The sequence below is a fragment of the Ovis aries genome, chromosome 3, assembly GCF_016772045.2.
Source record: "Ovis aries strain OAR_USU_Benz2616 breed Rambouillet chromosome 3, ARS-UI_Ramb_v3.0, whole genome shotgun sequence".
NCBI lineage: Eukaryota > Metazoa > Chordata > Mammalia > Artiodactyla > Bovidae > Ovis > Ovis aries.
The window spans coordinates 32,060,018-32,079,849 of record NC_056056.1 but is presented as its reverse complement, the minus strand read 5'-3'; the positions used below and the strand labels follow the sequence as shown (position 1 = coordinate 32,079,849).

The 19,832-nt window shown below is 41.3% G+C and overlaps 1 protein-coding gene across 13 annotated transcripts in view; it reads right to left on the bottom strand.

Annotated features, from left to right (window-relative positions):
• Positions 1 to 16,106, bottom strand: part of NCOA1 (nuclear receptor coactivator 1) — a 220,385-nt gene extending 204,279 nt beyond the window's left edge. For 8 of the 13 annotated variants that reach the window (XM_027966558.3, XM_060411945.1, XM_060411935.1 and 5 more), the window contains exon 1: positions 15,384 to 15,735. The gene's annotated coding sequence lies outside the window, so the exon portion shown is untranslated. Of the gene's footprint in view, positions 1 to 1,263; positions 14,677 to 14,759; positions 14,954 to 15,383; positions 15,736 to 15,935 lie in introns of those variants that run through there. The other 5 variants (XM_060411936.1, XM_060411943.1, XM_060411940.1 and 2 more) reach the window with 4 other exon arrangements.
• Between the last annotated feature and the right edge of the window lie 3,726 nt (positions 16,107 to 19,832).

Below are 19,832 nucleotides of genomic sequence, written 5' to 3'. Positions count from 1 at the left end.
TCCATGGAGGTGAGCCAAGACAATAGTTCCTCACAGGGTCAAAATTTTCCTCTCAAAGTGGTTCTGATTCAGCACCAATGTATAATGGGTGAGTGCCCAAATTCAATGCAATCACAAATCACAAACCCATGATTTGGACCTGGAAAACTCTCCAACTTTTTACTTTAGCCATAAAATTACCTCAATTAAGTACCCACAGACCATCTATTTGAGATGTGTACCCTGAAGCTCCACAAATGAACTGGGCAGCTATCCAAAGTCATCACATATAAACCAATTAAATATCAAGGGATATCTGTAACTAAATAAGACATGGGTTTTGGAGTAGTAGATATCTCACATCTTTCTTTCTGAAATAACTAAGAAGCAGAATCCCTCATTAGTATAAAATGACTACATCATGAGTGTACTAGGGCTAGGATTCGATTTTAAAAGTCAAGCAGCTGAAAAGAACATGAAAGAAATATGAATAAAGAAAGTCTTAGGGGAAAAATCCAATTTAAAAAATCAGAGAGATGATCAACTTTATCAATAGTAGTCAGGGAACTTCAAATACAACAATGCTTTATACCATTTTCACCCATCAGACAGGGCCAAAATAGAAATGACCATTAATATCCAAAGCTGATAAACTCAAGGGATAGCAGTGACTATTACATACTCTTAGTGAGAGCATAAATTGGTAGAGCCTTTGGAGAAATGTTTTGAAAGGACATCAATTTTTTAAAATATGCATAACCATTAATTCCATAGGTATGTTTACATACATATACAAAAACAAGTTCAAACTAGGATGTTTACCAAAACATATCTTGAAACCGAAAAACTAATTATTTAAATGCCTATCAAAAGAGGGATGGTTAAATAAACTATGGCAAACACATCTAATATAACACTATGCAGAATTTTATGCAAAGTAAAATGGCTCCTTCATACTCTAACACAGAAAGATTTTCATATTAAGTTTTTAAAAGCCTGTAATAATTCAAAAAGCTTGATCCTGTGGGTAGAGGGGAGGGAAGGAGAGGGAAGCTGCAACAGGAGTCTGAATTGGCCAGGACTCTTTCAGTCCCAAGAGACAGAAATTCGATATTCAAATTTGCACAAGTTAGGCAGTTGAGTAGCTCGTTTAACCGGAAAATACAAAGTGGATCTACTTTAAGGTTCAAGTGGAGCCAGAGGCTCCAACGACTCCATGCTTATACATGCAAGCATGTGAGACTGTATGACTGTGCATCTGTGAGTGTGTCCGTGGTCACTTACCTTCAGTCTTTATGTTGGCATTCTTTCCTATGGCACATAGGTTTCTTTACTTGGCCAAGCACACGCTATCTCACCTTAGCAACTCCAAAGGAATGAACCTGTCCCATATCCAGTATCTGCTTTTCAATCTCAAGGAAGGGGGGTCTGAACCTGCTTTGGTCATATGGCCATCCTGTAGCAATCACTATTTCCAGTGTTAATAGACCAAGCCTAAGTCACATGCTCACCTCCTGGCCAAGGGGTAGAATATAGCAACACTTGGAAAGGGGCGAAAGGGAACACTACACAGCCTAAATTACCAGCTATCAAGCTCACTATGGAGACTTTCACATTTTAATTCTACATACTCCCATTTCCTTGAATTTATTATTTGAATATAGTCATGTATTACACATATGATTTATTTTTTAATTTAAAAAGGAAGAAATACTAGAATACAGTCAGAAAGAAATCCTAAGGTCTAAAAAGTTCAAGGTTGCTGACTTTAGAATTAAGTCATAGGGAAAATAAGCCTCATGTATAAATAACAATCTGCACTTCCAAATCCTGGACACTCGGCCAACATTTTAACCACCAGCCAGTCCTTATCAAACCAAGCATTAAAAAACAAACAGAATATGGAGAAAACATATTTTAATTAATTAGCAATAATATGCTGATAAGAGGAAGAGAAAAGACCTCCAGGACCTGTAAAGAGAAATTTTAAGAAATTAAAATTAAGACAGTACATGGCTTCCAATAGAATCTGAAAGCTCTTTATGTCCTCTCTCACTTTTCTCACCTTATAATCTTAGCAGTACATGCGGAAAAATTCTGGATCAGTTTTACTGAAGCCAAATAATCACTTTCTACCCGTTTCAAATACCTAGTCTAAAGGTGGTAGCAAACCATCTAAATTAAAACAACTTATAGTATCTACTCCTAGAGACATTAGTAAAAATTTCTCCTTTAACTGTCTCAAGACTACAAGTTCTTTTCACAAATAAATTAAATAATAAAATCCCCATTTAGACTGACACACAAAAACAATTCTTTTTTATTTCAATGACTCCAAGCAGGACCCTACCAATTCTAGTATTTGGCTCTGAAGAAAGCCAATTTTGCTCTACTGTAGTGGGGCAAAGATATTTACTGTCACTGAATATGCATTTCTTGCCCACATTGCCTAGTTCCACAAGTAGTGCCCTGTGACTACTTTTGGCCAATGGGTTATAAGAGGAAGTGACATGGGTCACTTAAGTGCCAAAAGCATAGTAACCAAGGAGGTTCCATGTTCAAGTATTGCACCAAACATTGTACTTCATTATTTTAACTACAGAAACCCCTCCCTCTTTGTTTTTAACATTTTCCAAGGGACGATGCTACAAGTCTCATTTCAAATCCTAGAAATCTAACTGAAATTCCATTTCCTGCAGGAAACCTACCCAGATCACGTTCCTGGCAATATTGGTAACACACTTACATGTGTACTACAGTAAAGGACTTGAAATGCACTGTGGTTCTGGCATATATAACTAATACAATAAATGGTCTCTATTTCCTATTATTTACAATGTGGTTGGTAAGAAAGGACACACATCAAAAGAGAAACAAGTATAAATGATAATAAATTTCAAGAGAGTACTAAAAATAAGTGCCAGAGGAGTTCCCCATATCTCATCTGGCAACTAAGTAAACTAGTTAGTTATATACTCCCTTATGACTTTTTTTTTAAATTCATGTATGACTGAAAGCAAAGGAGACTCCCTATAGGAATTATAATCTCCCTGAAGGACAGAAACTCTAAGATACAACTACTTCATGGTGCCCTTTACATTCAAACAACAGGTATTCCATCAAACTTTATCTTCTATTGAGGAGAATGTGTTGAAAAATTAAAACAGAAATGTAGTATTCCTCAAGATATTAGGAATCTGTGTCTCCAGCAAAGCAAAGGAGAGAGCTGAACACACATAAGGTTTTCTATTATCCAAGGCAAGTAGAGCAGGACACGGGAGAACAAAGAGTCACCAGGTTACCCACAGACTTCTGAACACAGCCCTTGACAGCCAGCTTCTTGTGCTGTAGGACTTACAAGCCCTCTGAGCAATATCTGATTTCCAATTCAATTTTCCAAATACTCTGAAACCAGTAAAGAGGATTCCTAGATATGTTGTATGAGTATTCCAGCGTGTTAGTCACTCAGTCATGCCCGACTCTTTGCGACCCCATGGACTACAGCCCACGAGGCTCCTCTGTCCATGAGATTTTCCAGGCAAGGATACTGGAGTGGGTTGCCATTTCCTTCTCCAGGGGATCTTCCCAATGCAGGGATCAAACCCAGGTCTCCTGTACTGCAGGCAGATTCTTTACTGACTGAGCTACAAGGGCACACATATAAAAAAAGGCCTATTTCTCTAAGCACATTAATAAGTACTTTATAAGTACTATCATGATTTAACCAATATAATTTGTCAAATATTTTAATATCTACAAGTATAAGACATTGCAGAGAACAGAATATAAAACATGATCCCCTTTGCCATTCTCACACCCTAATTTGGGAGACATGATGCATGAAAACAAAAACTCCAAAGTATAAATGCAGTATAAAGTGTCAAGTTAATAATAAAGAAAATAAATATTAAAAGAGTTCATTAAAGGAAGGGATTATTTTCAAATTTTGCAGTCTGAACACTTAACAAGCAAGTTGGAAACTGAGCTGAGCTTTAAAGAATATGCAGAATTTCACAGGATAAGGGAGAACATTCCAGGGAAAGGAAAAATAAAGGGTGGCAAACAGAGAAGCCCAAGGGATGTATAAGGGACAGTGCTGACGATTTTACTTTGAGCAGTTCATTAGGGGAGAGCAGCAGCAGCAGCAGCAGTGGGAAATGAGACCAGAAAAGCAAGTTGGTGCCAGACACTGGAAAGCTTTAAATGCCAGACTAAGGAACTTTATCTTGACAGTAATGAGGAGCCATTGAAGGGTTTAAACAAAGTAATGTAATGAAAATAAAAATTAAGATGATTGTTCCAAAACAAAATTTAGGACAGACTGAAGAAGCAACTCACAGGGACAGTGAGACCATTCTGGGGTACTTTCACAAATATCAGGCCTAGATTAGAATGACGACAGTGAGGAAAAAAGGAACAGATGTAAAGAGCTGATAGGACTTGGAAAGTGTTTTTAGCATATGTCAAATCAGACCTTAAGGACTCTGAAGAGCTGAGATTCAGATGCTACAAAGAGATTAAAACCACAGCAACTGCAAATTCCAGCCTACCCAGCAGGGTGTCCCTATACATGAATTGATATTGGGCTCTTCTATACATTCATGCATTGCCATCTCCACACTCATACAAGAGATCCACTCTTTTTCACTGGGATTTTAGGGAAAAAAGTGGAAAATGATATCTAAAAGCCGCTAAGTTATAAAGGCCAGGTAGTTGTACAATAAACAGATAGGAGCTCAAACAACTGTAAAGGCCAAAGGCACTGCAATCACATCTATTGCAAAATGGAAAAACAGACTGCGAATCCAGTCATACTGCGGGCCTAAGTAATGACATCAGATATATCCATTAAACTTGGCAAAAGACTAAGACTGGATGAATGGAGTTATTGAGGTCCCAATCCTTAACAAAAGAGGTTCTTAACCTTTGGGGAGGTCACAGACCCTTTTGGGATCTGATGAATTCCTCTCCAGAGAAAGACTCATAGAATTTTGCATATACATCATTTCAGAATGTTCATAGACACCACTCACCCAAAGCGTACTAGAGACTCTTAGTCCATGAATTCCAAGGGTTCTTAAGAACTCTTCCTAAAATTGGTGATTAAGAATTGATTATCTATTATAATAAGCATATTGACTAAAAATGATCTGACTTAATAGGGCATGTATAATTATTAGTGTGTCCTATGTAATATTAATTACATATGTTGTACAATAGGTATCTATGTGATAAAAAATACTATGTATGCCAAAATAAATTAAAGCAATAATAAGGTCCCCAAAGATATACAAAAATGTAATAAATGTAACTTAAACACTTTTAAAAAATGGTATGTATGGTAAGTCATTTTACATGTTATGCAACACTTTTAGTTTAATGGATGTGCTTATAAGCATGGAGCAGATAATGTATGATTAGGGCTTCCCTTGTGACTCAGCAATACGGGAGACTGGGGTTCGATCCCTGGGTTGGGAAGATCCCCGGGAGAATGGAAAGGCTACCCACTCCGGTATTCTGGCCTGGAGAATTCCATGGACTGTAAAGTCTATGGGGTCGCAAAGAGTTGGACATGACTGAGCGATTTTCACTTTCACTTTAATACACAGTACATGTTATGTAAGATAAAGCACATGTATCAATACATTTTGATTAGGTAGATCGTCGAATGCACAAAATACTTAGCAATGGGATTATTTAGAATATATTTATGTGCAGTACTAGTAGAGCACATGATAATAATGTTTCACTGTTCATGTGTAATTTTTCAAGAAATAGTTTAAGTAGAATTTCAACTTTGGGTGCTGATGGTGGAGTTGGAGCTTCTCTTAAGTCCTAGGAAGAATGTTATCCTCCTTTACTGATTTACAAGACCAGAGTAAAAAATACTTATACTACAAAGAAAAAAAAAAAAGTATATTTTTACCATATACTCCACAGTTAAAAAGGTTTTAAATGAGAAGCCATATAGGTATACTTATTTATAATTTATATATATTGCTCACTAGACCAATAAATTATGTGCCTTATAAAGCATACATAAAAATGGAAATATAAAAGAATGATGCTTATTATAATAAAATTTACCATTTTTAAACATTTAATTTACCTCTTGATGACACAGCTTGTGCTATCCCTAATAAATACTATTAATACTACCACCATTTTTGTTAAGAATAACATGTGAAAAGTCAAAGTCACTCAGTCGTGTCCCACTATTTATGACTCCATGGACTACACAGTTCATGGAATTCTCCAGGCCAGAATACTGGAGAATTTTCCCTTTCCCTTCTCCAGGGGATCTTCCCAACCCAGGGATCGAAATCAGGTCTCCCACATTGCAGGTAGATTCTTTATCAGTTGAACCACAAGGGAAGTCCAATAAGAGAGGGGCCCATACGAGGAAAAACATAATGAACACTAAATTACTTTTTAGTTTTGCTTTCACATTTTGTAATATAGCAACTTATAAGTCTGGTTCTAAATTCAGTTCATTTTCATAATAGGTAATTGTTTTATTTGGTTTTAACAGTAATCACAGCCCAAAAACATACTTCACAAAGATGAGTAAGACAAAGGGAAGAACTGCGTCACACCTGCTGCACTGAGTAAACCTCCACATGATATTCAGTCTTCAATCCTGTTCACCATTTATGCAAAAAGCCTTTGCTAAAATTCAGATGGTGCATTTCCATATTTCCTGATGACAATCAGTTGTTCTTACTAACTAATCAGATAGTAATGCCTTTTTAATTAATATATTCTCAGTTTTTACTAGATTTTTTATACAGGTCAGAAAATTCTGTTTTCAAGTTCAAGTGTACATATAAAAAATATTCTTAAAGATCATATCATCTTTAGCAATTAAATCCAATAATGATGGAAATAATTCCAAATATCAATTTTGGATGTTTAGAATTAGAAATATCCAAATATCCATTCCAAATAACTTCTCTTCATAACAGTGGATTTCATCTTGAAAGGTAGTTACTTTGGGGGCCACTGTTATGAATTTACCAATCATCCCAAAGTGACAGATTAAGTGTATTAATTTTCATAAATATCAGCTAGGTAGTATACAATTCACAGACACCTGTAAGAGGGAAATGTCAGCAAATTTCAGACATTTGTATCTGAAATTTGTGTTTTTGTGAAAGAAAAATTGGTAAGTCATCCTCAGATTAGACAATGCTTAAGTCCTTTGTCTCAAGATGACCAGGTAAACTGGATGAAATATTTTATAAAAGATCTGCATGGTGACTTCCTATTGCAACAATACATGTTAAGAGTCTACTATTTAAAATAATAAATCTAAAAATCTAATTACCCAGGCTCCTACGAACTAAAAAACATCACAGCTGACTAAAAATAAAGAATCTTTCAAACAGACCCCTAGTATTTCTCCCATTTCCCAGACAATTGTATATAAATCCTACTGTAGAGACCACTGCTCTAAATGTGCCTGGGCTCCCAAGGGTCAAAGCCCTCCAGGAGTCCCTTCCAACCAATTTTCCTTACATGCTCTCAAAGTTCAAAGGACTTATCCTTAAAGGTAGTCTAATTATATTGTATCCATCTCTGAATCACTACCAGTTGGCAAAAGACACAACTGCAGCACATTCTGTGACACCAGTTGTCTTCAACACTGTTCCCTCAGTGTCATGTTGGCTAGCGATTCAGTCAAATAATAGACAGGGCTCGAACAAGGTCCAAGACTTTTCATGACATATCCTGCCTTAAATCCTTTCTGGAACATGGCAGGGCATAAATAAATCAGTACAATAAATCATGAGCTATATTCAGAGCCAGGGGCTTTCAACTTGCATGACCAATCTAACTTATACAGTGACATATATTTGCATAAGGAGATGACATTTTTACACTTGAAAAACAAGTCTGCTGCATCATCTTAAGAATGCCAAATGATAACACACTGTTTAAAGAAAGAGCTACTGGGGAAAAAAAAAAAAAGCACAAGCCAGTGAAAAAGATTTTGTACTAACTTCTACCAAGAAAAGGGAAAAAAAAAGTCTGTTCTCAAATATACATAAAAATGAGTAAGTTCCCAAGTGTGGTAAGCCTTACATATGGAATCATTTCAAAAACTATGAAAATATAAAATTTGGGGTGTAAAACCTGCCAAAAAAAGATCCACGTAGATTTGGAAAACTGGCACTTTTCATTTTCTTCCAGATCTACAAACTTCACTGTTCCTCACCACCTCCCTCCATTAAAATCCTTTAATGTCTTACAACTGCACCCAGAACATCTGGTTCCTTCTCCCACTTCAGCTGGTGCCACCTTCCTGCTTACACTTTTCCCCTTCATTACTCCCAAAATAACCCCAAGCTTTTCTGTCCTTTCATCTTTGCTATTTAATCTTCCTGAATATACTGCCCTCCTCCTCCTCACTCACTCACAGAGAAATCATCCCCTGCCTTCAATGTTCCCGTCCAACAACAAGCCCTCCACGAAACTTGCTCTGATCTCTTTTAAATGAAAATAATTGCTTGCTCTCCAGATTCCTCAAAGTATACTATTTCAGTACCTCTCTCATCACACTCTTCACATTTAATTAGTACTACAGGTATTTGTGTGTCATCTTATCACCTCTCTTAGGTCATAATCTCTGTAAAAACAGGATCTATATCTTATCATTTAACTTTTCTATGTTTTCACAACACAGCACCTTGAACAAAGTAAGCACTCTTATAACTATGTCTTGAATGAATGATTGAGTACACCCTTAGAAATTCTAAAGCAGATTTCCTGTACCATCTGGAATGGAGAGGGAGGCAGGACTTAAGACTGCAGAACGAGTATCTTTTCCCTAGTTTCCTCCAAACAAACTCAGCACAGTAAAGCCAGTATTACACATACAGGTATTTTCAAAGGCAAGGACACTTCATCCTTCAACTATTTGGTCAAACATGGTGTGATTACCCATATATATACAAACACACTCACAACAGAATATCTTCTGTTAAACAATTGAATCTGTGCTTGATAATAAAAGCATGTAAATATTTTAACCATATAGGCAAACTAACAATGCAATATATTAAAGCTATCAGATTAAGACCAACCATTCAAAATACAAGCGGAAACAGAGAGAATGACCAAGCAATTTATTCCGAATGAAAAAAATACCCTAAGCTCTAGCTATTCAAATACTAACAAAACTTGAGAGGCAGAATTGTATTGCTAAGACTCCAAACCAACCATTCAAAGATAAGCTAGACCAGAAGCACCAAAGAATCAACATTACTAAGTACAAAGGTGAGATCAGAAACAGCATGAAAATCTTAAAGTGATACTTTCATTAAGTAACCGCTTCATGGCTCCTGGGTCATCAGAAAGCAATGGAGACTACAGCTGTCTCTACTGCACATGAAGACAATAGAAAGGAGCCCAGACAAGAACAGAGGGGTACAATGTGGCCAAATGTGGCTAACATGCTTGGAGAGAAGCCAATTTAGAGGTATGTTGGAGATTCCAGGTCTAAAGACCTGGACTCAAATGTCATCCCTAATACCGACAAGCTGTGCAATCGAATAACAGCCACTTAACCTTCCTTCTAAAATGTAACATGTAGAGCAAGCCTGATACCTGGGTACAGTGTGTCTCAATGTGTCTCAGAGACAGTCCTCAATAAATATTTACTGGCTTTAAAGGGTGAGGGCCATACAAGAAAAGCATATATTTCTCTCCAGGCACTTCCGTGCTTTTTGAGAGAGCAGCCTTAATTAATTTCTGTTTAATACCTTATTATAATATCTGACAGCTAACTTTTGGCCAAAAAACAAAAATACTCCTTTCCTCCTACCTTACACATTACTCAAAATCTTACTAAAATTCTTAAAATTTTAAATCTGTTTGTAATAACTTTCAAACACAAAGAGTAACTCTCATTAAGAAGACTGGGAGCTGAATACCTGGGTTCCTGCCCAAGTAAAGACATTATGTTACTTACTCATGAAAATTAACATATTTGTCTGGCCTTAGTTTTCTCATCTATAACATTATTAACAAGGTTTTCCAAATTACCATTAAGGCCTCTTTGCTCTAAATCTTGTGGTTCATGCTATCCCAAGGATTTTCTAATCTAATTAGGAAAACCCATTCAACAAACACTAATAAGAGAAACTCTTTCAAATAAATAAATAAATAAAGGAGGAAAGGAAGAAAGAAATTTATTTATAGAACAAACTGAGTAATTGATGCTAAAGGAGTGCGATAAAAATCAAGCTTTCGAGAGAACGTACCGGCTTTGACTGTTTTTGAAGATCAAAAGATAAAGATAAAGGAAACACTTTAAATAAAGAAACGAAACACGTAAAATCAAAGAAGCAAGATATCTACAAGTGATTATAATACTTTCTTGTATAGCGCTTTACAGCATTTCTACATACACCATCTGCAATAAATGTACTGGAATGAGAAGTATTAGAACAGTTTAAATGATTCACATTTGATAAATTTGTCCACAGAGTGTCCATTAAAAACAATAATATAAAAAAATATTTCAGCAAAGAATTTTTTCATCATTTATATGTAGGATGAATTAGTCAGACAAATGCATGCAGGCAAACAGTTATAAATCTACAAATCACAGAATTTCAGCACAAGAAAAAAACGTGAACTCAAACCAACGTGCTCATTTAACGATGAAGAAATTCCTTTAACGATAAAGGCTCACAGAGTTCATGTGACGCTAACTACTGTATATGCAAAATGACAGGACCAGACTGTAGAGGCAGAAATAAATAGAGAAATCCAAGAAATTGTAAAAAAAAGAATCAAATAATCTGATAATGGATTAGATAGTGGTGTGTTTAGGATATGGAATGTAGAATAAAGTCTTACTATATTATCTTCTTATTTAATATAAATTAATTTAAAGACCACAACAATATGAGCTTAAGTACATTATTCCGATTTTAAGCATGAAAATCTGAGGTTTACAGCGGTTAAATAACTAGCACAAGGTTACATCCACTAAGTAGAAGGGCCAGGACATCATCCCCTGTCTGAAGTCAAACATCCATTCTCAAAAGAAGCTTAAAAATTGCCTCAAACTTACAAGCCAGGCAAAATTACAAGGCAAAAATCAAGCACCATTCTGGAAACATTGGATAATTCAGTGTCATCAGAATTCTGGACCTGTTAATAGGTGTATTTCACCTCTGTACTGGCACCTAGTGTTATCGATCTGGCCTATGCTCTCCTGATGCTCATGTCCAGTACTTACCAATAAAGCCCAACTTCCCCACCCTCCACACTGAAACATATACATGGGGAGAGACTGCTGTTTAGTCACTGAGTCCAGTCTGACTCTTTGCGACCCCATGGACTGCAGTCCTCCAGGCCTCTCTGTCCATGGGATTTCCCAAGGCAGGAATACTGGAGGGGGTTGCCATTTCCTTCTCCAGGGGATCTTCCCAACCCAGGGATTGAACCGGTGTCTCCTGCATTGCAGGCGAATTCTTCACCATTCAGAGCCTCCTGGAAAGACTGGGGAGAGATTAGATCAACTATATCTAAGATGAGGGTGACTAGACTGATTAATCTGAAGTCTTCTACAACTCCTCCAGTGATTGCAGCTTCACCTTCTAAGTATGACAACTATATTAAGCTTTTCTAAAAGTCTGTCATTTCAAGGAGCCTCAGCAGTACCGTGTTGCAGATGGGGAAATGGAGGAGGACACACAGATATACAACAACCCACTCTACTTGCATTTCAAGAATTGGACTTAAATGTTGGAATCAGTGTTTTATAATAATTCTTCTTTTTCAACCAAGTATCTTGCAGAAATATAAAATAATCATTGGTACATTAATCCAAATATGATGCACCCACAAAACATCATCTAAAATTAAAGGAAAAAATCTGCACCTCTTCCTTAAACTAAGCAACCAATAAAGGCACACAGTTGCTATTAGGCTATTTTATGACCTTTGACTCCATATGGTGAGAGGCACAAAATCTGACTAAAACAAAAAAGAGAGAAAGGAAGGTTTGAATTGACTAGACCTCATCTCTGATGTTAAGAAAAAAGGTCAGAGACCACACAGTCCATCCTTAGTGACTAATAACCAAGAGCTAAGCTACTGGTTAACCTGGAAGAAAAGCACTAAAGAAGTCCTTTCCTAAAGTCTAGTCTGTCCCACTTTTAGGAAAGCTATATGAGGTGGGGAGAAATCTGTATGGTTCTGCAGCCCAAACTAAATACAGTGCTCTGCTACTGAACTCCTGAAACACATGTACTTAACCCAGTCCCACACTCTTTTGCACCAATAATTGGAGGTAATGTAAAAAGGAGCCCACCACATGTTTCCAGACCTCTGCAAGAAAAGTAGCTGATGGCCCCCTGAGAAACCCTGATTATCACAGGTAGAAAGTGAAAATCAAAGGAATAATGAGCATCTTGGGATTTCCTCTACCCGATGACTTAGAAGATTCTATTCAGTGGTGTGTGCCTATGTTGACCTCCCATACTTGCCCTAAAATGAAAGCTATTTTAGGCCATATGGTTTAAGACCAACCAACCCCAAAAGATATGTAACATATTCAAACAATGTGGAATCCCTGGGGGATAGGGCAATAAAGACAAGCTAAAGTGAGGAATGAAGGTAATACCTAAAAGAAGGTATGTGAAATTGATGACAACAGAGATGTTCTTTAAAAAGAATTATAAATCATACTGTGATATATAGTCCAAAAGAGAAAAGATTTTCAAAGAATGCCCAATATCCCTTTCTTCCCCTCTCCAGCTTTCAGCACCTCTATGCCGCCCTCATCACTTACTCAACATTTAGTCCTGATAAACACTGATCAGTGGATTAGCAGGATCAAGAGTACATGAAGAGAACATTCCATCCTGGGAACATCTTTAAACTATTTAAGCGTGTTTACCACTCTTTCCTATAGAGTAGAAGCATGAAAATCTGTGAGTGCTTTCACAATATGTACCAGTCAGCACCAGAGCAACCCAATCCTCTGCCCACCAAAAGATTAACACATACAAAGACAACAGGAAATTCAACAAAAATTAAAGTTGACCCCAGACTCCCTCAACAGTTACACTGTCTTAAATATTGGCAGTATCTTTGTACCACACCCACTTCATGCTACCCTTAAAGCTTCCTGGCATAAGCAAGTTCTTGGGATTATACAAACTGCTGCTTCTGTTTCCAGCCCAGATTTCTAGAAATGAAACCCTGGAATTGAAGGAGAAAGAAAAACAAATGTTGGCAGAAAGAGGGAGGAAAATGCATTGTCTATATAATCCCAGTTTAAATGGAACAATCACCATTAGTCCCATCAAGCACTTTTTTTTTCAATAAAACCACTTACCCAAAAATGCAGATCTAAAATACTCCCTTGGCTTAAACCACACAAAAAGCAATTTAAAAGATACAATCCTACAGATTTTCTCAGAAAGAAATGAAGAAAAGATTAACTATAAACTATGTAAAATTCAAATTTTGCACCTTAAAAACCAAACTTCATCGTGAGTTAACTAAATGAAATAAATTATCTGTGCAAAACGTCTACAAAAATCAAACGGAATGCCTGTTCTTATAAGCAGCACCCCTGCTTTTTCTCTCCAAACCATATATTCCCTATTCAGGCCCCCTTTTTGATCCATTGTTTCCAAAGCACAAATTCTGAATAAGAAATAGAGGGAAACCATTTCCAAACCTAGTTCACAAAACCAAATTAGACCCACAAAGTACAGGAGATATAAAAGAAACATTTGCAGTTGCATGTAGTTTACAACAAATAGTTCAAGGAATGCCCATTTATTAGGCTAAATCAAATCCCACTGCTACCTTTAACCCAAAACTATTTCTAGTTCAGGAGCCAAAAGACCCAAGCAAATACTTTCTTTTCACATTATTCTCAACATGAAGAAATCTGACCCCCTTCCTACTACATCACAGCTTCTGTGAAACAAGCTGAGAGGCCCCTTTGGCCAACTTTTTTTTTTTTTTTTTTGAGACTAACCTTCAACCAATTCCAGAATTGAAGACAAACCTCAAATTTAACCCCTGAAATCCATCCCTTCAGCTGTAGAGTATAATCTAGGCTGCACCGCAGCAATGTTTTACACAGACACTTGAAGATTTCTTAATCACTGAAGTGTAAGCCTCAGCCCTCACAAATCATCGCCACAGAGATTACTCTTGGCATCAACAGAGGGTGCCGGGACTGCAATTCACTCAAGAACCCTTCATTCACCACCATCATACTCGACATTAAAAATTCACCATCACAAAACAAAATAAAAAAGTCACCTTCTCCACAAGGACACCTGCCTCTTCAACGCCTACAGTGAACGAAGAAAGTCAAGTCTGAAAAGCTAAAAGATCCTCCAGCTTAAAGTTTTCCTCCCCACCAAACTCTGCAGCCACAGCAGCACGGACTGTCCTTGCCACACACACAGGCTTTATTGTCAAACCCTCCGTCTCCCTCTAACACCGTCAACTGAGGCAGTGTCTACAGCCCATGGGAGTGACTGCTTCAAAAACAAACAAACAAACAAAAAACAACATAGCTGGGTAGTAAGAGCGGGAATCCTGGTGTCCGGTTTCTCCCATTACTCTTCCAAGCGACTAGGGAAAGGCTCGAGTTCAGTCGAGCTGACCATTAACCCATCCCACCCCTCAGTCATCCAGCCGACGTGTTTGCCCCCCTACTCCCCACTTCCTACGTCCTTTCAGCGGAATCTGACGATGGGGACCAAACCCTAGACACAACAGGAAAAAAATCTCACTTATCCATCCCATTTCTGCCTTCGAAATCCCTCTGTCTGGAGACGGGAAAAGCAAGTGCGCGGGGGGTAAAACAGAAGCGCCGTCGAAGGCTGGGGCTTACGGGAACGCTCGCCACGGTCATCCCCATTTCGCAGTCCCGGCAAGCGAAGACTCGGAGAGGTTACCCGGCTTGCCAAGGTCACCGCGCTCGCCCGGGCCGAGGGGCGCCCGCGCCGACTTCCGGCTCCCCCTCTCGGCGGCGGGGAGCGCCCGCGGGCTCGGGGCGCCGCTCCCCACGCCGGGCCGGCAGCCGCGAGCCTCGCGCACCCTCCGCGGATGCTCGCCCGGACCGCGCTAACTAGGGCAACTGGGAAACACGGGCAAGCCAAAGTCGCTGCTGCAGCAGTTTCCCTCCGCGACGCAGCCCCCAGCTGGTGCCCGTGACAGCTGCGACCTCCGCCCCCTCCAGCCGCGCGAGGCCGAGGGAGAACTCGGGGAAAGTGGGAGGGGGGAAGAGCGGAGAGAAAGGAGAGCGGGGGGCGGAGGGGGCGCCAGCTGCTCCCGCCCCCTAGGGCCTCAGCGGCCGCGCGGCTCGTGACAGCTGCACCCACCGGGAGGCTCGGCGCCCGCCGTCCGCCACTCACCTGCCGCCGCCGCCTCTGGGCCGCGCTGACGGGCGCCGCGCTCGCCCGCGACCGTGGCGGCGCCGCCGCGGCCTCCGCCGCTGCTCGGGCCGGGAGCCCGCCGCCGCCGCCGCCGCGGCTCTCCGGCCCCCTCCTCCGGAGCCAGGGGGTCCCCCCTCAGGGGGGATGCAGAACGGACCCGACACAGGCTCCGCTGGACGGAGCAACAGGGAACAGGGCGGCCGAGGCGCTGGAGGCCGCGGTCCGGCCGTCTAAGGAGAAGGCTTCGAGAATCGCGTCAGACTCCCGCTCTCCTGGCCTGAAGAACAGGCATTTCAGCCGCTCTCCGCGGCCGCCATGTTCTCCTCCTCCTCCTCCTCCTCCTCCTCCTCCTCCTCCTCCTCCTCGGCTGCCGCCGCCGCCGCCGCCGCCCCCTGCTCGCGGCCCCGCCCCCTTCGCGCCCCGCCCCGCCCCGCCCCGCCGGCTCCCGGCCGCCCCGCCCCGCCCTGCCGCCCGCCGCCCGCCGCCCGCCGCCTGCCGCCCCGCCCGGCGCGCTGCCCCTGAACCCTCAACCTGGCGGAGTCTCCGCGACCCGGCGCCCGCGAGCTCCGACGGCGCGCCCGGGGCAGCCAGTTCCCGCGCCGCGGGGCGGCGGACCGAGGAGCCGCCCCGCGCCCCCTGCCGGCCGCAGGCCCGAGGGAGAGCTGCCGCGGTCCCGCCCCGGCCCGCGTCCTAACGAAGTGTGGGAAAGGAGGCCCTAACTCTTCCCCCTCCCCTCGGGGCGTTCCTTTGACTGCTGCCGGGAAGCCGCCTCGAACCCCAGGGTGCTTTCAGCTAGGCCGCCCGGCCTGCAGCCTCCGGCTGGCCCAATCCCGTCCGGGAAGGTGCGGAGCGGCGAGGGGCGCGGGATAGACCCGGGAGGAGTCGGGTCTGGCCTGTCCCTCCGCGGATTTCTTGTATTACCTCGAGCGAGCCACCTCCGAGGGCCTCGTTTTATATTCTGAAAAATTGGGAGTTGGTTGCCTGGATGATTTCACAGGCTATTAGATAAGGGAAAAGAAAGATCATCTGCTCCCTTCGTTTTACAGATGGAAAAAAAAATGTGACTGGAGCGTCTGGCTGTGCAATTCCATGAATTACCCAAAATGTCTGTCATTGACAGAGCTTTCCCCGCAAAGGGGGTCTACACCTTTTTTCTTTTCGATTCGCTTTTTAAAATTTTTATAATAGAAGTGCTACTTCCCAAAGTAGAGTGTTCCTTGTCACTGGAGAAATCAAACAGGGGCTGAACAGGCTTTATGAGCAGTGATCGCCTTATCACGTGAAAGCACCCCTCACTTCCAGAGGCTGGGATGTAATACCTATTTCTTTCCTCGGGTTGTCCCTAGAATGAATGAGTCGCTGGCTGCGGAGGTGCTTTGTAAAGCAGCTATCCTTTCCTGCACTCCTGTTTCCAGGTAGCTGTCGGCACCTCCCTCAATCCAGTCCTGCTGTTGCTGTCTCCCAGCGTTTTCTGCTGTTTCTCTCTCAGTAAAAGCAACCTCTAGAAATCCTTTTACACCCCTTCTCCTAACTGAAATCTGACTTTGCATTGAAAACACCAACCTCCTCGACACCTCTCTGAGTCAGTGAGCCATTCCTTCCAGAGGCAGGTACTCCATCCTGCGATCATTCGCTGCCGTGCCCTCGATCGGATCCTGCTCGTAAAGGAACCTTTAGCCCACACCCCACATTCATCTTAGGCTCATTTCATTCTTATTCCTGGAGCTCTAGGTGCATTTCATTAGTTCTTGCTCTCACCTGGTTTTGCAGAACATCTCGCCACCTGCAGAGTCCGCAATAATCGCTGAAAATACCCAGAGCTATGTATCTCTTATTCGCCAGGTTAATCTGCTTGTGTAGGACATACCTCCCAGTCTGGTCCAATCCAAACTGTGTGAAGTCTACAAAGGCACCGCTTGTGTAGGTAATCCTGTCTCCTGGCGGGGCTACTCTTACTGCACATTGCCAGATCCAGATTCAGTGCCCCTCCCCACCACCACCCCCATTATAGGGCCTTGCTTGATACTGCAAAGTCCTCCGTTTGGGAACTCTATTCTCCTCCCCTCCCTATCCTCTACACTATTCTCCTCTCTCTTTGCCTGTTTTCTGAACAGGCAGTTCAGAAACAGTGCTAGTCCTTCACTAGCACTCTTCTTTGCTGCTGCTTTTCCACAGACCCATATAATGTTGGTATCTTTAAGGTTTGAATTTTTTCCCCCACCTCTCCTCTCACTTAGATTGACTTGGTTTTGTTTCCACTGCTTTAATTGTTAAAAACACCTGCATCTCCTTTTCCCAGCCCCTGCCCCCCATCCCACCCACTCTGCCGCATCTTAGCTTTTAAACATCCTCAGGAAAGGCAGTGCTGAGATTTTGTTGGATGATGAATGAAACTTAACATATTATTTGTCTTGCTGTCCATGGACACTAAAGATAGGACTTTTCTAGGGTGACATTCCTTCATAAGTAAGATCCTTTGACTTTCTTCTCTTTCCTCTACATTCTTAATCACTTGCCAAAACAGTTATAACCCACTTTTTCTTTTTTATTGTGTCGAAGATCACATAACATAAAATCTATTACCTTAACCATTACTAAATATGTTGTTCAGTGTGTTAAATATATTCACATTGTTGGGCAGCTATCAGCACCATCCCCATAACTTTTTTCATCTTGTAAAACTGAATATCTTCACTTATAAAACACTAACTCCTCATTCTCTCTTTCTCCTGTCCCTAGCAACCACCATTCTATTGGGTTGGCCCAAAAGTTCATTCAGGTTTTTCCATAACATCTTACAGAAAAACCTAAAGAAACTTTTTGGCCAAGTCAATATTTTGTCTTTATGATTTTGACTACTCTAAGTACCTCAAATAAGTGAATAAGGCAGTATTTTTCCTTTGGGGACTGGCTCATTTCACTCAGTATGTGCTAGGTCGCTTCGGTTATGTTCGACTCTACATATGGACTGTAGCCCTCCAGGCTCCTCTGTCCATGGGATTCTTCAGGCAAGAATACTGGAGTGGGTTGCCATTTCTGCCCCCAGTGTATCTTCCTGACCCAGGATTGAACCCGCATTGGCAGGTGGGTTCTTTACTGCTAGCGCCACCTGGGAAGCCTTCCTCAAAATTCATCCGTGTAGTATATTGCAGAATTTCCTCCTTTTTTAAGGCTAAATAATATTCTATTGTATGTACGTATCACATTTTGCTTATCCATTCATCAGTCAATGGACACTTGGGTTGCTTCTACTTTTTAACTAGTGTAAATAATGCTGCTCTGAGCATAGATATACAGATATCATTTTGAGATCCTGCTTTCAGTTCTTTTGGGTATATACCCAGACATGGACTATCTGGGTCATACAGTAATTCTATGTTTAACTCTTTGAGAAAGCTCCATACTGTTTTCCACAGCAACTATACCATGTGACAGTCCCACAACAATGCACAAGTTTTCCAATTTCTCCACATCCTCGACAACACTAATTGTTTTCCATTTTTTTAATAGTAGCCATCCTAATGAGTATAAGGTGGTATTTCATTGTAGTTTTGATTTGTATTTCCCTAATGACTAGTGACGGAGAAGGCAATGGCAACCCACTCCAGTATTCTTGCCTGGAGAATCCCGTGGATGGAGGAGCCTGGTAGGCTACAGTCCATGGGGTCCCGAAGAGTCGGACATGGCTGAGCGACTTCACTTTCACTTTTCACTTTCATGCATTGGAGAAGGAAATGGGAACCCACTCCAGTGTTCTTGCCTGGAGAATCCCAGGGACGGGGGAGCCTGGTGGGAGGCCGTCTATGGGGTCGCACAGAGTTGGACACGACTGAAGCAACTTAGCAGCAGCAGCAACAATGACTAGTGATGTTGAGCATCTTTTCATGTGCTCATAAGCCACTTTTATGTTTCCCAGTTGGTCTCTTCTTATTTTCAACACCTCTCTGGCTCCATCTACATTTCCTAAACAGGCCTATTTCTTTAATTCCAACCAACACCCTACCCCCAGGAACCATTAATACAGAGGCAAAAGATTTGTCAGATTTACTTCCTGAACCCCACACAGCTTCTTTGAAATCCATTTACTTTAGCTATTTAAGAAAACGTTCTTTGACTCCCAAAGTACAATGCCAATCAACAAATAGGGCTGACTGCAATTCAAGTGTTTTGAAGAGGTTTTTTTTCTTATGTCTTTTTTATAATTTTTACTTATTTTTGACTGCACTGAGTCTTCACTGCTGAACGGGCTTTCTGTAGTTGTGACAAGTGGGGAGCTACTCTTTTTTGTGGTATACGGGCTTCTTACTACAGTAGCTTTCTTGTTGCGGAGCACAGGTTCTAGGCAAGCAGGCTCAGTAGTTGTGGCCCATGGGCTTAGTTGGGATGTGGAATTTTCCTGGACCAGGGATTGAACCCATGTACCCTAGA